This window comes from Pseudonaja textilis, chromosome 3 (assembly GCF_049901715.1).
Source record: "Pseudonaja textilis isolate UNSWEBS1 chromosome 3, rPseTex1.2, whole genome shotgun sequence".
In the NCBI taxonomy this organism is placed as follows: Eukaryota; Metazoa; Chordata; class Lepidosauria; order Squamata; family Elapidae; genus Pseudonaja; species Pseudonaja textilis.
In genome coordinates, this window is record NC_141992.1 from 138,543,926 (window position 1) to 138,562,481 (window position 18,556).

Below are 18,556 nucleotides of genomic sequence, written 5' to 3' on the forward strand. Positions count from 1 at the left end.
TATCTGTATCAGCGGTGGTATTCAGCAGGTTCTGACCAATTTTGGAGAACCGGTACTGGAAATTTTGAGTAGTTCAGAGAACCAGCAAATCCCACCTCTGACTGGAGCTTTTACAGTATCCTTCCGCTGCCACGCCCACCAAGCTACGCCCATAGAACTAGTGGTAAAAAAAATTGAATCCCACCACTGACCTATATATCATTTAGAGCAAGGGTCTTCAAATTTGGCAAGTTTAAGACTTGTGGATTTCAACTCCCAGAATTCCTGAGCTAACATGACTGGAGGAGGAATTCTGGAAATTGAAGTCCACAAGTCTCATTTTTTATGTTTTATGAAAACACGTATTCATAGCTATGTTTTTACTTATACCTATTATCTTGTAAGCAAGTGACAAATAAAATAAATAAATAAAGTCTTAAAGCTGTCAACTTTGAAGACCCCTGATTTAGAGGGATGTGCAAATCCAGTTATTCCAATTTTTAAATTGCCTTTTTTAGCATTATCTGTGAATTATACCACTGTAGCTGGAACAAGTCATGATTAAAACAAATTACATGTTAATATGCTGTCAACTATCAACTATATCAACTATATAAGTACAACAGACACAGCTGAATCTCACAAAACATCTACACTAAACTGGGAACAACTGATTCTCACATAAAACAACTGGGGAGGGAAAGTAGAATTAGTTATTTTTCCACTGTTATTACACCATAAGGAAAAAATGTACTCCATTTTGAAAAGCAGCAACATCCACAGTATAAAACAGAATAGTTTTCTGCTTGACTGATTTCATAATTAGAATGGCATTTTTTCTCCACAGTAAAAAAGGAAAGTTGCTTATTTCATGATAGAAAAATGGATGTGTTACAACACACTATTCCAAGGATGGTATTTCACAATTAAACTCAAATTATTTATTCATAGAGAAAATTCATGGAGAGAATTAGCTCTGTCCCATTCAGATATCTTTTCCCCTTTATTTTACGGCATTTAATTGCAATGAATTCTATCAACCCAAATGTTACTGATAATGGAATTCCTACCAAAGCAAAGTAAAACTATCAAATGTCAAAAATACATTTACAGTAAAATGAAAACTATAATAACTGCCAGGATCATAGGAATTATAGGAATATTATAGGAATTATAATACACCTCTTAGGTAACTGAATCATCACCCAACACTCAGTAATAAGCATGGTTAAGTCTACAAGATGTTGAGCTAAGCCATGGTTTGTTTCACAATGTGCCATTTTAGGCTAAACCATAAACCATGAGTAATAAATCACAAAGATTGGATTTACACATCACTTTCAGCCTAACCCATAATGTTATAGTTCACTGACTATTACCATATTTAGGATTTATGTGTTAATGTATACAGTGTAATTAATAGTTTCATAAATGGCAATAGATGGCAATACCTAGACAATCAATCTCAAGAAAAGTTAAGCAATTTGGATCTGGTTAGAAGCCACTAAGAAATTCATTCATTCATTTTTTAAATTTTATTTTAAGGCTGCCCAGCAACAAAATATTTTACAGAAAGGTTCACAGCATTATTTTGCAACCTTGGAACTTGCCTGCCGGCTGAGGAATTCTGGGAGTTAAGGGCCACACATTTTTAAGTTGCTAAGGTTGAGAAACACATATTTAAAATACACAGTTTAAACATCATGACTACCCAGAGAAAGCAACATTCAGAAACAGCCAAGCCTGAAATGTAAAGGCAGGGTAGGCCTTGTAGAATATACATTTGAGGGGCTAGACAAATCTCTGTGCAGGGATGGGCAACTGTGGCCCCTTTACGAGCTGTGGACTTCTGGAATTCTGGGAGTTGAAGTCCACAGGTCATAAAGGGGCCATTGTTGCCCACTCCTGCTCCAGGAGGATGTTGCTCCAAAAGACCAGGAAGGGAGAGAGGGGAAGATATTTGTAAAAAAACAGATCCTCAAAATAAGGCAATGGTAAACTTCTATAATGTTGACAAAAAAACCCTCAATGAGTGGATATGTATGTGGTTCCATCCAAGTCATGATTTATTTTTAAACATAATTTGTTGAGTAAGCTACAAATATCTCCAAATCATACAAACCACAAATTATCCAAGCTTTTCACATGATGGCATAAGATACCCAGGAACAAGCCACTGCAGGCACAAAGCCTAGCTTGGCCTTTAAATTCCTGCTTTCCACTGGCTCAAAGGGCAGCACGAGGAGTCAGAAATTCACAAAAAAGGAATTTATACACAATTCCTTGTATAAAGTCAGTCCAAGCGGAGAGTCTTCCTGGTACTCACACTGTTAAAATAAAGGATTGAAATATGTAAGATGCCCCGCTAATTGAGAAACTAGCCTCATGCCATTTTAAATTGCTCAGGGCAACGATTCTTGAATTTGCCCTTACGCTATTAGTAAGCTATACTGCACAGCTTTATTATAAGGGAGGTTGGAATAAAGTGAAGAAAATGTGGTTTGTCCTTCACTGGGACTGACGAGCCAAGAGGCACTAATATATAATGAGAATTAATGGCAAACTGTGGTTAATGACCCTCTGTCTATACCTCAGGCCATTAACTCCTCCCTCCCTGTTATTAATCCTTAGGCAATGCCTTGCACGGCCATCTTTATTGCTAGCTCATAAACTCAACACTACAAAATCACCAAGTCCATTCTTAGTCTCCCTTTCTATATTTACTTATGTATGAAAACACTTTGTACTGTAAAAACCAGTTTCTGTTGCTTATGAAATAAAGGTGTCCTTTTTGGAAGCCAACAAGCATTTTTTCCCTGGGCAATATTTGTAGCTTATTCAAAAAAATAACGATTTTAAAATAAATCATGATTTAGCATGTAAACACATATATACGCTCATTGAGTTGCTGTATCAACATTATATATTGCCCTTGTTTTTGAGGATCTGGGTTTTTTTAACCAACAAAACTTCTATTTCTAAACATTATTACTTTTAAAAGAACAGGTTCTTCCCACAGCTAACTTTCACAAAATGTACAAAAACATATTGCTTGTTAAGTCTGACTTCTGATGCCATGTGAATTTAGCCATTCTGCACCATTTCTGCTTCTTGTGTTAACCTAGTAATACAGTACTGGTTAACTCAGCAAGCCATGCTTTAAACAATTCAGCTATTCTCTCTCATAACCTTTTAAGGCACTTTGCCAAGTTCCTAAACAATTAGGAACTAAATACAGCTGTGTGAAAAAGTCCTGCAGGCTTTCAATTTTAAGCTGTATTTATATGTTTAATCAACTTTTCACTCATAGAAACCACACAAAATTAGTACTTCGATGAAAATTTCTGTAGTCGGGTTGAGATGCATAATTTTTATTAATATAACCAAAATCTTTTAAAGGTTTTGAATGAGTTTATGTGCCAAAACAAACACAACTTACATTTCCGACAATGTTAGGATTGAAAGGAGCCAATCAGCAGTGAGCTTTGGCTGACCAATCAAAATGCACAGAGGCTAAATTTATGGGCCAATCAACGTTGTCATTTTTCCATGGCTTCCCCAGAAAAGGGACTCTCAAGCTCTCCCATGAGTTGACTGTGGAAGCATTGTTCATGAAACAGACTTCAGATGTCCAACTTCAACCCTAGTTGTCCAGACTTCAGATCATCAGCCTCCAGCAAAATCCTATTGCCAAACTTAGACTCCAATTTTCAGGCTTCTGTTACAACCACGTTAGACTCATTCATCTCATCTTCCTTTGGCTAGAATCTTAAAGTGGGGTGTCCTAGCATCATGTGAGAGTTCATTCTGACCTATAAGAATTATATAAATAAATAGGGGGAGGGGAGGAGGATGCAACTATGCCAATAATGTTGGGAGATAAAACTATTCATATCTGAATGAGAAAGACCAGATTGTTCTACTGACCAACATCATCAAAGGTATATCTTTTAACAGACATTTTCTCCATTATTCAGCCCTTTATAATCCCATATTCATCTAGCTTTGTCTGTTTCAGCAAGGGGTACAAATTACAATTTTAAATGGTTGCGTTTATTTATAACATTTTAAAAGGTGGAAGCTGTGCTGTTCTCAACAATTTTATGTGTAGCTTTATCAACACTAATTTATCTTGTCTTCCTTACTCCTTGGGAAAAGAAATCTAATCAAATTCTTTGGAGTATTTTTCTCTGCTGTAATTCTGCAGTAAAGTTGGCACAGTGCCTAACCATGTCAAAAAAACCAACCAACCAAGAGACAGGCCAAAAAAAAAAAAAGAACATTTGAAGTGCTGCTATATAAAATAACAAGGAAGCTTTTAGCCACATTCATGTGGAGAAGACGATGAAAATGTTTACTTGCAATGTCGTTAGCACATGAAAAGATTAATCCAATAGGATAATACATCTCAGAATTGCAAAATTGTCTTGTAATTTCAACATTTTATGTAAATAGAGCTTGATGGAATACTCGTAACATTTAGATACTCTTTAAAACAAAAAGTCATGGTCCAACAGTGAGTTACTCAAAGTACTTCTTAGTCTTACTCTTGTCTTTCCCTGGTAATTAATCCAGTTATTTATTTACTCTAAACTTTACTTCGTGACAGTGGCGCCAGTGGTTGGGTCTGAGAAAGCCACTGGAAGCACCACCATCACCTTCACGTAAAAGGCTGCGTCCAGTGACAGCTGAAGTTGTGTTTCTCGGTGGCTGTTGGGAAATCAGCCAAGATTGCTACTGGCAGTGTTCCTCTTGCCAACTGAGTAGGCTAGAGGGCCCTGCTGTATGTTATTCAGCCATCTCACAAACAAGATGCCATTGATAGCTTCTCTTATTAAAAACATCTACTTTTCTCACTGGCCTCACCAGAAGGTCTTCCACTTGTCATTGATAGTTGAACACAGGGACTTTTGATATGTGCTGAATTAAGTGAGAAAAGCACCTTTCAAAAGCACGGAGTATGGCATATGCTTCCCTGAAATTCAGATCCTCAGTCCATTTAAATATTTTGTGTATTTCAATCTGGTTCAACATCATCATTCAAGGCCACTTATGTGAAGGATTGTCTAAGCCGCATTAGGACACTGCCATTTTAGAAATGCCTTATCATTTTCCAAGGAAAGCTTCCAACATTTCCATTTAATTCAAGAATATAGTGCTTTAGCAGCACACATGTTACATTCTCCCATGGTTTGTCACAACTATGGATTGTTAAACAAAATGTCATGCTGAGGTCAATACATCAAACTGAGTCAAAAGGAAACAAACATCATTTGGGCAGCCATTTTTTGCAACCCACAGAAGTATTTATAAATTACAAAAATCATGTATAATCCATGACTTGCTTAACCATGAGTTACTTCATAAGCTGCAACTCTCCAAGTTCACATCGCAGACTAAGGTAAAATAAGGCAAACCATATTATGGCATATTATGTGAATGTGACCTATTGTTAACAATAAAGCCTCAATTCAAACCATGGTTTAGAGCAGTGGTCGTCAATCTGGTCCCTACCGCCCACTAGTGGGCGTTCCAGCTTTCATGGTGGGCGGTAGGGGTTTTGTCCCCTACTTTATAAATCACCATTACTGTGGAACCGGTGGGCAGTTAGAGAAAATTTTACTACTAACAGAAATACAAAATTGGGCAGTAGGTATAAAAAGGTTGACTACCCCTGGTTTAGAGGGAGAGGGTGTGCCCATTAAAACCAAATGTCTGTTAAATCCGAAGTGATGTCATCTCCCTCAAGTACAGTAATTTCATAATTGAAATAAATGTCATTTGGAGTAAAACCTCAATTTAATCTACAACTCTTAATTTAATGGACATTAGTCCATTCAGTTGGGTCAAAGTCTGAATGAAAAAGTGTCTTTATTTCATTGGAAATCTGTTAAACCAAAGTCCATAAAATTATGAGTTTACTGATTACACAGTAGTTAGTAAACTTATAATTTCTGAGGAGCATCAGTGAATGCATACTGTATAGGGCAGACACAGGCAGGCCACCTGAAATAATAACCAGACCTGTAGTGATGTATTATTAGTAACTGCCCCATTTCACCATAGCTTATTTATTTATTAATCGTATTTATAACCTATCCAACTCAGAACTTGGGGGATGGGTGTACAATTAATTTTTAATACAATACAATATAATGTTTTTAAAAGAGTCAATAAATCAGAAACTAACATTGTGAATGCCTCAGTAATAAATTCCCAAAGGCACAGAATCCTAACCTAGCAACTGGCGGGGGAAGCTAGGTTAAAACTCATCTAAAGGATAGCAAAGTTGGCTCAACTGAAACTTCATGGTGTTACCATTCTACAGTGCAGGCACAATAATAGACAGGACCATATTGAGTGCCATTATGTCAAATAGGGGACCTGAAGAATCTATCAGATCTTACTGGACGGGAGAAATAGTGGGAGAAAGGCAATCCCCAAAACAACCAGGAAGTATAATGAAAGGTTTTATGAGTCATAATCTGCACTTTGAATTACATTCAGAAGCTTATTGGTAACCAGTGTAGGTCTGCTAGCAGAGGTGTGCCCATTACTGCCCATGCACTAATGGGCACACCTCTGGCCTATATGAACAACCCCAAATAGACTGTATTGCAATGCAAGAGCTGATTAAGGCATTAGTGACTGTAAGAAAGGACTCTTTAAACAGGAACTGTGAGTCCAGCATCACCTGCAAAGTGGGTATCATTTGTATCTAGGGAAATAATATAGAACTGAAGATGGAAAATTGGGTACCAGACAAATTCAGCCTTATTCATTCCTCCCCATCCAGGCTCTTGCCAGCATCACTGGCAACTCACGGTTGAGTTACACAATAAGATAACATCAGCATATGGATGATGTCTAACCTACCCCCACATGTCATCAACAACTTCCCCAAACAACTTCGTGAGATTAAACAGGAAGAGGGAGTGTGTTGAACCTGGTGCAATTGAATTCCAGGGCCTTCAGGCTTCACCTTTCCACCCTCACATCAACACTGACCATCATTCATGTCCTCATAATCTCCAGCAATCAATCCAGAAGGATATCATGACCAACTGGGTGGAAAGTAACTAAGAGATCAAGCAGAAATAGAACAATTGAATCAACACTGTTCCAGTTCTATCAGAGATTGTGGACAAGTTTGGTTGGTGTGCTCTCTACACTATGATATCTTGACCGGAAAGGGTACAGATAATACAATTTCCTCAAGGGTCCTCTGAAGATGAAATACAACCACTTTCAAGATGGTTGGAAACTGGGCAAAAATTGTTCATTATTATCCTTGATGATGAACCTTCTGGACTAATTCCTCTTGGACAAGAAAAAAAAGGAGTCTACTGTAAGTAGATTTTCTGATTCAAAAGTCATGTTTGGGAACACTTGGAAAAGGAAAAGAAAATAATGCGATGCCTTTATTCAATGTTTGGTATTCAGATCTGCAATACAGTTTGCACTGTTGGCTGCTCAACTCCAGAACAAAATTGTGGGCCTTTAAATAAATTATTAGAAATAGAAAACAAAGCAGTCAAGGGATTGATCATCTCTTCTACAAGAAAAGCTTTATGGCCTTTCAATGTACAACAAAATATGAATAAAGGGAGTACATGGCAAAGATTTATGTATGGCTGTGTGGAGAAAAGATTCAGATTCAGGGGCAGAATATTATTTTAAGGGATGTGTGGATGTGCATATAATGCCTTCCAGGAAAACTTCAACCACTTTGTCCATCAAATTCAGACCTCTGTACAGTCTTAAAACTATGCATGAGTGAAGAAATGTTAGGGGGGCTTTCTTTAGCTATTAAAACACTTAGGGTTGTCCTACAAAAAAAAAAGGGTTTTTGGAATTCACTATGCAGGGGTGTCAAACTGGATTTCTTCAAGGGTCTGATCAGCATTGTAGTTCTCCTCCATGAGTCAGGGGGGAGACAGGATAGATGCCTCCTGCAGCACCCTGCTAGTCAAACTGGGGCCGCGTGGCCCATTTTCGGCTTCCCCAGTCTCCAGCAGCACTTTGCCAGCCAAAAACGGGCTATGAGGAGGCCCTATTTATGGCCGTAGAATGTTGCTGGAGGCTGGGGAAGCCAAAAACAAGCCACGTAGGGGTCTCATGAGGCCTCTGCGTGGCCCATTTTTGGCCAGCAGAGTGCTTCAGGAGGCTGTGGAGGCTGAAAACGGGCCACGGGGAGATCCCCCAGTGGCCTGCTTTGGCCAGCAGAGGCACTGCAGGCCAATTTAATATTGGCCATCCCCGCAGGCCAGATTTAAGCACACTATGGGCCAAATCTGGCTCATGGGCCTTGTTAGGTATAACATAGGTCACCTAACGTAGTTTGGGTAAAATAATATATATAAGCTATGATTGTTAGCTTAAGTGTGTGTCACTTTAACTGCAAAGCATGTATTTTGGGTGTGGTGTGAAACCACCATAAAAGGGAGCAAGACAACTTGATTGATTGCTGACGATTCCCTGACGCTTTGCTGGCAATTACTGACAATTACTGGATTGGATTACGTTGCATGGTTTGTTAGAAGAGTTGCTGAAGGAAGAGAGGAGTTTTGAGTTCTTTATATCTCTCTACTGCGAGGAGATATATCACCGGACTGACATTTGTAAGTTTACTGACCTCTCTTTTTCGACACTGGAATTTGCAACTGAATACTCCCTGGACGGACTGAATTAAGTGAATGATATATGGACTGTTTTGACTATGCTTTAACTCTTGCTGGAATAAAACTATTTAATTAGCACTTGTGCCTCTGTTTACTGAGTGTAAGCTACACAACGTTTATCTCACACATATTTTGCCTGCCTGCCTGACTGCCCTGCAGATCTTGCTAGGGTATATCCCTAACAGGCCTTGAGTTGACCCCCCTGCACAGTGGTGGGATTCAAAAAGTTTTACCACTGTTCGGTGGGCGTGGCTTGGTGGGCACACTTTGCGTGTGTGCACACACCAAATGCGCATTTTGCGCAGGCACAGAGGCATTTGCACAGTGGCAGAGGCGTTCCAACTCACGTCCTGCAAGCCTGCACTCTCCCAGTCACTTCAGCAGCGGCTGCAGGGCAGTCTGCTGTGCAGCGCAAAGAAGCTGTGCTTCAAAGACAGAGGATAAGGGTGAATATGGGAGCCTGAGCGGGCGGGGTGGGCCTAACAGAAGAGTGGCTGAGAGAACTGGTTGTCTCTGCTGCTCATCACCACGACCAGCTCAGCAGAACCGGGCCAAACCAATAGAATACTACCACTGCCCCTACACTATGCCAAGATGTAATAATGGCCAGCAACTTGGATTACTTTGAGAGGATGTTAGATAACTTCACAGAAGATAAAATTGTGAACAGCTACTTGTTAAAATAGCCATTTGCTGCCTCCAATGACTAAAGCAGTGGATCGCCTGATAACAGTTGCTGATGAGTTTGAGAGGGCAATTGTTCAGCCCAAAGGCCTTCCCACTGTCATCCGATTGGCCATTGTGAGAACAGAATGTTGGAATAGAGCAGGGGTGGGGAATCATGGCTGGCTCAGGAATTCTGGGAGTTGAAGTCCACAAGTCATAAAAGGGCCATGGTTCCCCACCTCTGGAATAGAAGGACCAGTTTTTAATCACCTGGCACAATTTTTCTTAGGTCTTAAGAAACAAACTCATAAAACCATACTTGCCAAAAATGGCAGAAAACCCCAATTGCACGATTCTACAAGCATAACAATGACCTTGTTTATCTGTGATGTGTCTTCCCACACCATAGTCCACTTATGCAAACTACCACAGTAAGATGTTTTGATTTGGACAGCTTTAAATGGCAATAATAAGCACATTTACAGCAAGTAAGTCCGTCAATGCCTTATATTCAGTCTAATTTTGGAAACAGCAAGTTTCAGAATTTGTTACTTTTGAATTCCAGTTCTGCAAAATAAAAGACAATTGCATTTATAAACTACTTTTGGACTTTCCTTAACATCTGGATGGCTACCGTGGAATAGAATGCAAGAATAAATAGAGCTTAAATTGGTTCCAAAAAGTCATTTTTAAGATCAGTATAACAATGGTTAACACATTTCTTTGCCCACCTGCAAGTATTTGAGACACCAAAGTCCTGTAACAATAGATCTGATAGATTTTGGAGTAGGGAGACTAGAATCTATAGTCCCAGAAAAAAATTAAGGATCCAAAATCAAATGGCTATCAGATTAAGGTTCTTTTATTATGCCTTTAAAACTTGAAACAGCTAGCAGCAAAATAGATCTTTCCCCCAGATAACGCAAACGATAACTGTAGCAATCATTTCATATTATGTTTTTTTATTATTTTTGATCACAATTTGACATCAGCAATTCCAAAATGCAGCAATCTCAAAACATAACCATTAGGGTAGTTGTTACATATTTAATTTCATGCTTCATTCAGCATAAAGCAGTTGCAAAATGGCCAAGCAGAGCAAATTAAGTAATCGGTTAGATAATTTCCTGTTTAATTGAAAGCAGGTAGGGTTCCCCCCCCAAAAAAAAGTAATAATTGATTTTGCTACTAATGAAATGTGTACCATTTTCTCTCTCAATCCTGTTACTGAACAAAATACCTTCCATTATTAGAAGCAGACAAAAAAAAGGAAATGAGAAACATGGAGAGAAGGGAAAACTAAAATCTTATGGTATCTCTGGACACCTGCATAACTGGATAGAAGAATTCCTGTCAAACAGACAACAAATGGTCAAAATTGGGAGTGTCCTATCAAATTCTGTACCTGTCAACAGTGGTGTCTCCCAAGGCAGTGTTCTAGGACCAACTTCATACTCTACAAAAATGACCTATGTGATCATATTAAGAGCAACTGTATTCTCTTCGCTGATGATATAAAGCTATTCAACACTACCGACAATACTGCTACCCTTCAAAAAGACCTCGACTATCTATCAGAATGGTCAAACAAATGGCAACTTCAAATCTCAACAAATAAATGTTCTATCTTACATATTGGCAAAAACAATCAGAAAATAAAATACAGGCTGAATAGTCAAGACCTTGTTGATGATCCAAACTCTGTCAAGGATCTTGGAGTACTCATCTCTAATGATTTAAGTGCTAGAGCCCACTGTAACTACATAGCCCAAAAGGCATTAAGAGTTGTTAACCTAATCTTACGTAGCTTTTTCTCTGGTAATATCATACTGCTAACTAGAGCATATAAAACATTTGCTAGACCAATACTCGAATACAGCTCATCAGTCTGGAACCCACATTACGTATCTGATATTAGCAAAATTGAGAAAGTCCAGAAATATTTCACAAGAAGAGTTCTCCATTCCTTTACTCATTGCAGAATACCTTATGCCACTAGACTTGAAATTCTAGACCTAGAAAACCTAGAACTATGCCGCCTTAGGTCCAATCTAAGTATAGTATATAAAATCATACATTGCAATGTCCTACCTGCAAATGAATACTTCAGCTTCAATCATTACAATACAAGAGCACACAATAGATACAAACTCAAGGTTAACCGCACCAAACTTGACTGCAGGAAATACGACTTCAGCAACAGAGTGGTCAATGTCTGGAAGACTCTACCTGACTCTGTGATTTCTTCCCCAAACCCCAAAAACTTCAACCTTAGACTGTCTACTATTGACCTCACCCCTTTCCTAAGAGGTCTGTAGGGGGCGTGCATAAGCGCAACAACGTGCCTACTATCCCTGTCCTATTGTTTCTTTTATTTTTCTTATATGTATCCACGTATTCATAACTATGTTTTTACTTACACCTATTATCTTGTAAGCAACTGACAAACCAAATAAAATAAAATAAATAATGTAGCAAAAATGTTGGATTCCTTACAGGATGTAGGCACCGATATTTGGTGCTCTCTCTTTTGATTTCTCCACTATATTACCTGCTCAATTTTTATTCACATAAACCCAGGAGAAACATGCTATGTATATGCCATTAATGCCAGTGTAGATCAAAGGCTGTAAACATTTTTCCAAAACAAGTTCTCCCTCTCATTTATAGTTTTCCTCCTAGTATAGCCATAAAGTTGCACCATGCTAACTAACCCCAATAAACATGATTCATTTACAGGCTGGGATCACATACCATGATTTATTTAACCATAGTTTAAGTGAATCTTAGCAGGTTGGATTCACACAAGCCAAAAAAGAAATTGCATATCAGTTTAGCACAATGCTTACTCAAGCCTGAAGCAGTATTTGAATCCAGGGTTTGAACATGATTAACTACTGGTATGATTAATATAGATGGCCTGATATACCATAAATAAATGACAAGGGAAGAAAGGGGTGATTTATGCTGGATGATGAAGTAGTATGCTGTGCTTCTGAGTGATTAACTATAGTTAAAAGATTAATAGAATTCTGCAATGGGTTTATTAAATAGTTGGTTATTAATAGGACTCATTCTGAATCGTCAAAAGAACACCTTTTACAAATGTCAGATTCACTTGAGAAATGTACTGCATCCATAAAATAAAAATATTTTGTTTATATTATCTCAATACAACTTCACTGAATTTGAAAGAAACTAAGATAATTTCATCCATCATTTATCTTATTCAAAAATTATCAAGAAAATCACATCTTGCAAGTTTTAAAATTGAACTATGAAAGTACAATATTATCAACTCAAATATTTTGACAATCCAATTCTTCCTTTCCTTGGTTTTAAAATTCCTTGGAGAAGCTCTTTTCTGTAAAAAAAAATCTTTATTGCAGTCAATGATCAGCACATAATAAAGCCCTGTAATATAACACAGGCTACAAGAATAGGGATAATTGCAGATCATAAAATTAAGTGGATGTATCATTTGGTCAGCTCCACATTTTACATATAACAAAATTTAGCTATGCTTAAAATATCAGAATTGTATGTATCTGAACCTAAAAACAGTATGTTGGACTGATTGAAATGGTCAGGAAATGTGTTTATATGTGGGGTTATCAATTCTGAGTGTATTCCAGCACAAAATACACAATATTATTAAATTTATTTTATGGTTTTGATAGTCTCTTCAAAGCATGGACAGAGACTTCATCCAAAAGGGATGCCTTAGCATCTCCCAAAAGTGCTTTTTCAAAAGCCAATTGGACTTTGTTTTTCAAAAAAACAAAACAGTAAAACCAAAACCCAGTTACCTTTTGAAAAAGTACTTTTGGGACAACCATGACCTGGATGACTGAGAATATCTATAGACACTTTGCATCTCCTATTTAAGACTTCTGTAGGAAGGGCATTAAACCAAGCCAGGCCAAATGCCTTCCTATGATTTGACTTAAGACATCTAGCAGATTAAAAGATGAAGAAGGATCTCTATTTAGAAATATATCCTTGGAAGGAGATGGCATGTCTAATATGATATTGAAATCCTTTAATATCTTTATTGGCAACTTGCCTGAGAGTGCAGAGTTAAGGAGAGTCAAAGGAGCTCCCATTTTTTTATTCACTGCTTTTCACTAGGATGAGACAAATTATCTGTAAAGATGTGAGGTGTCAGACCTATGAAGCAAAGTTTATTTTGGCCTAGTATGTAAAAATATGAGAGAGTCAGTTTGGGGTAGTGGTTAAGGCACCAGACTAGAATCAAAAAGATCTTGAATTCTAATCCTACTTGAAGTACAAACCTAACTAGATGACCTTGGGTTGATCACTCTTTCTCAGTCCTAGGAAGTAGTCCATGGGAAGCTGAAATCTCCCGAAATCTTACCAAGAAAACTTCAGGATCTAATCCAGGCAATCACTAGGCATCAACAATGACTTGAAAGTATACACACAGATGCAAACACACACAATATATAATATACTTTGGTCTCTATTTTACTAATGCCAACCTCATGGTGTTAGAGTCACATCTGAGACATAACAAGGAGTTGTAGATATATTCCTTAGAAAATTAATGTGAGCTTTTTTTAACAGAACAAAAGAATTCCAGATGCCTAATTGGGAACCAAACAATACCTGTGCTCTAACTTTTGCTGAGTACCCTTGGAGTGCACTACAAACAATGTTTATTTAATGTAAAAAAAACAACAATTGCAATCCTATATCAGATCTCTAGGCTATTTGCACTAGGCCTTCTCCATGCAATCTACATGAGATTGTGGCATGAAATCTATGCCTTACATTATTTAACCTGTTCCATAGAGTGATTTTTAGCATCCAAATAAGCCTTTGGGGCCATTTGGCAAAGACTCCCACTTTGGTCTTGCAATTAATTTCCAAGCTTTTGAGGCACAATAATTGGCCAGTTCCCAAGATTGCCTTCCTTAGACCAATCAGAGCCTGGGAAAGTAAAATTGCAACTTCTGCATATAGAAAAATTGTTTTGTGTTTCATCAATGTCCATTGCAAGTATAATACATAGTATTCTCCAGAATTGTCTCCATAATCTAGAACTCTGTCAAGTCTTTCTGGCAGACTAAACTCTTCTTTCCTCAGGCTTTAATTCATATGGTAATTTGTAAATATGTGATGACATTTGTTTTCATTTATTATCTCTCTTTTACTACTATTCCATGTGTTTTGTGGTTTTAGTGCTTCTGTTGTCAGCTATCTTGCCTATTGTCTACTAGAAAAGTGTGTGTGTGTGTGTAGTTCAGTTTGGCAAAATCAAGGAAAACCTCACTGCCGTATTTTTCAAAAAAGCTCAATAAACTACTAAGCTATTCAATCATTTCAGAAACTTTCTTAATCAGACATTAATATCAAGGGAAAATATTCTCATACATTTCAAGTAAGGCATCACTTTAAAAACTTATAAATTAATCATGTTATTAAATATGTATTTTTCATCTCTTTACGGAATTCTTTGATTTTTATTTTGTTCTACTTATTGCAGCTCCTTTTATTTTCCTTATACTGCAAATAATACAGTACAAATATTTCCAGGCAACTCATCAGAGTGAACTAAGTCAGCATCAACCAAATATCATAATATGCTTTCCTAAAAGATTTGGGAATAACTGAAAATTAAACATGTAATTCTGTATTAGTTCTTGAAATTCATGAACGGGACACTGGAATTGGTATTCAAAACATGCTCATAATTACTAGGAAAAGGCTGGTAGATGAAAACACGGCCTGGATGAGCAGAATGATTTGACACTTTGAATTATGGACAATAGCATTTAACTGAAAGGACATATCCGACATTGGGAAGGAAGGGAATTGTAGGTAAGATTTTTAAAGCAGACATCTTTCAGTAAAAATCTCACATCATCATCTGGGAATTGGGCTTCCAATTTCAGGAACAAATTGAACTTCAGATACTCTCCCTATTTAATGCTCTACACAGAATAGCCTCAAAGGGGAGAGGAGAGAAATAGCATTGCTATGGTGAATACAAAGATCCAGTCGCAGAGGAAGTTTCGTGTCATGCTTCATTTTTAAAATCAAAGCCATTTGAAGAGATTTTCTTAGACAGGAGGACAAAAACAATATCTTCAGAAAGAAACTAATTAAAAACCTTTCAGAGAGAGAGAGAGAGAGAGATGACATATTGGGAGATGAATAGAAAAACAAAAAGAAAAGAAGGAAGGAAGGAAGAACTGAAAGATTATTCAGAGAAAATTTAATCAAATATCCAAGAAAAAAAAGGCTGTTGCAAAAGATGGAAACAGGAAAAAAGAATGGCACATTTCTTTTTGGTTATATTGACTTTACAGTCTGTTCAAAGTATACATGAAATGACATTAGCAGAAGGCCAACTTAAGTTGGTGAGTAAATGTAAATCAAATTACTTCAAGTTACCAGGCATATATACCTGATTAAAAGTCTTGCAGCCCCAAAGGTTGACTCATCTCAGGTCCTGATTGTCATCTTTAAACAACAGTATGCTGCTCATCAAAAGCTAATACTGGTATGAGGAAACTTCATGGTGCTTCCTGAGGGAATAGATATTAAACTGTTGTAAATATTATTTCATCTTCCATGTTCTATGAACCCCTGAACCTTTTTATTTTTCTGGCAGATGAAACTATTGCCAGTCCTAGGTTTTTTTCTAGAATAGAATTGAATAGGAATAGAATAGAATAGGAATAGAAAAGGAATAGAATAGGAATAGGAATAGAATAGGAATAGAATAATAAAGGCCAACATGCCCAATGGTAAAGATTTTCATTTTGCAATGGAAACTAAGAACAATTGACCCACACTCAATTTTAAAGACAAAGCACCATCAGTTTGAGTCAAAACCGTATTATTTATATGTGACTCGGAAGGCATCCCATGAGACTGACAACCGAGGATGCCGCTGTGGCGGGATTATTAAGTCATTGTTCATTTCATTCCCTTTTTAAAATTTCATTTCATTTCAGGCAGGACAGCGCTTTTCTTCTTTCGTTTCTGAATTGTCCTTTCCTAGCGGGGAATATTTCCGAGATTCGCCCCCGCCCGTACAACTGTTGCTTTATATCGCTTAACTACGATTAAAATCTGCACATGTTGTTAACCCAAATAATTTGGCAGGCAGTTGAGCGCATCTCCCGTTTTCTCTTTAATTTAGTCCTATTCTTTCACGGTCGCCCACAATCAAGCATGCTTTGCAGGAAACCCCGCCACTTTCCCCAAATTGCCTGCCAATCCGCCGCCCAGGATGTTCAAAGGCAGCAAAAATAAATAAATAAATAAATAAATAAATAAATAGCCCCTCCCGATTCGTTCTTCTCTACAGTGGTGAAGCGAGAATTCGAGGGAAGCAGCCTCGCACATGCGCACTTGCCAAAGCCGGCTCCCTCCGCTCCCGTACCAGCTGGAAATCATTGCTCCTCTGAGCGCGGCGTCCCTGTTGCCACGGCGACCGCCCGGGCGGCGCCAGCTGGGCCAAAGTGTGAATGGGTGATGTCACGAGCCAGGCGCCGGCCCGTCTGAGTAGCTTCAGCCAATGAATCAGCTGAGAACTGGAGCCCGGAAGCCGCCCGGCGAAAGTGCGGAGCTGGGCGCGAGAAGAGAAAGCGCTGCGAATTAAGCCGCTGCAGCGGTGAACTTTCCGTGACTTTCGCTGCCCTGGACCACGCTTGCCTTAACGCTTAGGCATTTGATGGGCATTTGGCCATGGGCCCCACGAACATAGGGGCCCCGTACTAACCTTCAATGCAGCTTATAGCATGTAAATACTGCAGCATCTTTATTTGTTGGAAGTGCCAATAAAATAAATTCATGTTTAATTTCATCCACCAATTACATCTTTATTCCTGTGAGTAGTTGTCGTAGGGGCCCCAGTACACTGCTTTGCCCGGGGCCCATAAAACTGTTAAGACACCCCTGCCCTGGACTGGGAAGTTTGCTATAAAGCTTTTCCCAGTTGGAAGAGTCTTTAACGTTTGAATATCCCAGCTTGGCAACATGGAATTTGCCATTGAATGCCAGTAATTTATCCAGGAAATAATCCTTCAAATTGTTTAAATCCAATTTCCTTTTTCTGTAAAACATTGAGATTTCACATTTCCTCCACATGTGCGGAGAGTGAGCCGGAGACAAGAACTTTTGTGTGTTTTCTGACAGTTACTGCTGTGTTTTTTTAAAGCAGGTAGCAGGCATGCAATAAAAGCATTTTAGAGATTATTCTGACATGACACACCCAGCATACAGAAAGCCAGAGTTAAGAAGGGGGGGAAATGACTGGCTTCCTTTATAAAATCTGCTCATTTTGTCATTGATGGTTCAAGTTAGCAGCTGTGATCTATATGCTTTAACCATTGTTCCTTTTTTAGATGCGTTGCCCTGGATGTTAAGCAGGGTGCACTGTGTAGAATTGCCAGTTACGTAATTCATTTGCCTTTTATTTACAATCACACATGGATCTTATATTTACAGGCACATATCACACAATTTCTTAAAGGGGGCAACATGGCACCCTTCTCCAGAAACATTATATCTCAAGTTCCAAACCTAATTTTATGCAATGCATGTTTAGTTACGAGAATGTTGTTCAACTGCATCATGTGAGTATAATTGTATCCATGTGCTTCTTGTTTAGATTTATTGCCCATATTTTCTCTTGTGATTTCCCTGGATTCTACCTGCAGCCCATCAGAATAAACCATTTTCAGGCACTAACATATAATTATCTTTTCCCCAGAGCTTAGTTTCCAGTACCATCATCGCCACTGCTACTTTCTTCTTGTTGCAAAGAAATCCTATTTAAAATCCTGCTACTGAAATAAAGGGTCACAGTTGACCATGAGATATATTCTGTTGCAGATTCACTTTACTGCAGTTTTCTGATGTAAAGCTCACCAGAACAATTGGACTAACTACCCAAAATTCCCAGTCAACCTCTAATCCAATACACCAACATTCCCATCTTCCGCATCCAGCAAAAATGTTTTGCCTTTTTCATCATTCTGTTTTTTAAATCTTTTTTCTCATGTTATGACTGGGCCTCTCAGTCCTCCAACTTAACTGGATTTCAGATTTGTTTGGTTTTCTGAATGCAATAATTGTGGTTTGCACTTTACCTTTAACCCTTACTCTCAAGACTTACTCAAACCTTAGTGGCATATACAAAGCAGATATTCAGGCTTTCTAGTGTGATTCTGCCTTTTGCTAATCCATGTGGG

At 38.1% G+C, this 18,556-nt stretch overlaps 1 long non-coding RNA gene across 2 annotated transcripts in view; it reads right to left on the minus strand.

Annotated features, from left to right (window-relative positions):
* The window catches only part of LOC148126340 (uncharacterized), a 56,848-nt gene that overhangs the window by 21,540 nt on the left and 16,752 nt on the right, over positions 1 to 18,556 (minus strand). For both annotated transcript variants that reach the window (XR_015743121.1, XR_015743120.1), the window contains exon 2: positions 15,760 to 15,880. This is a non-coding gene — a long non-coding RNA (uncharacterized LOC148126340). The remainder of the gene's footprint in view (positions 1 to 15,759; positions 15,881 to 18,556) is intronic.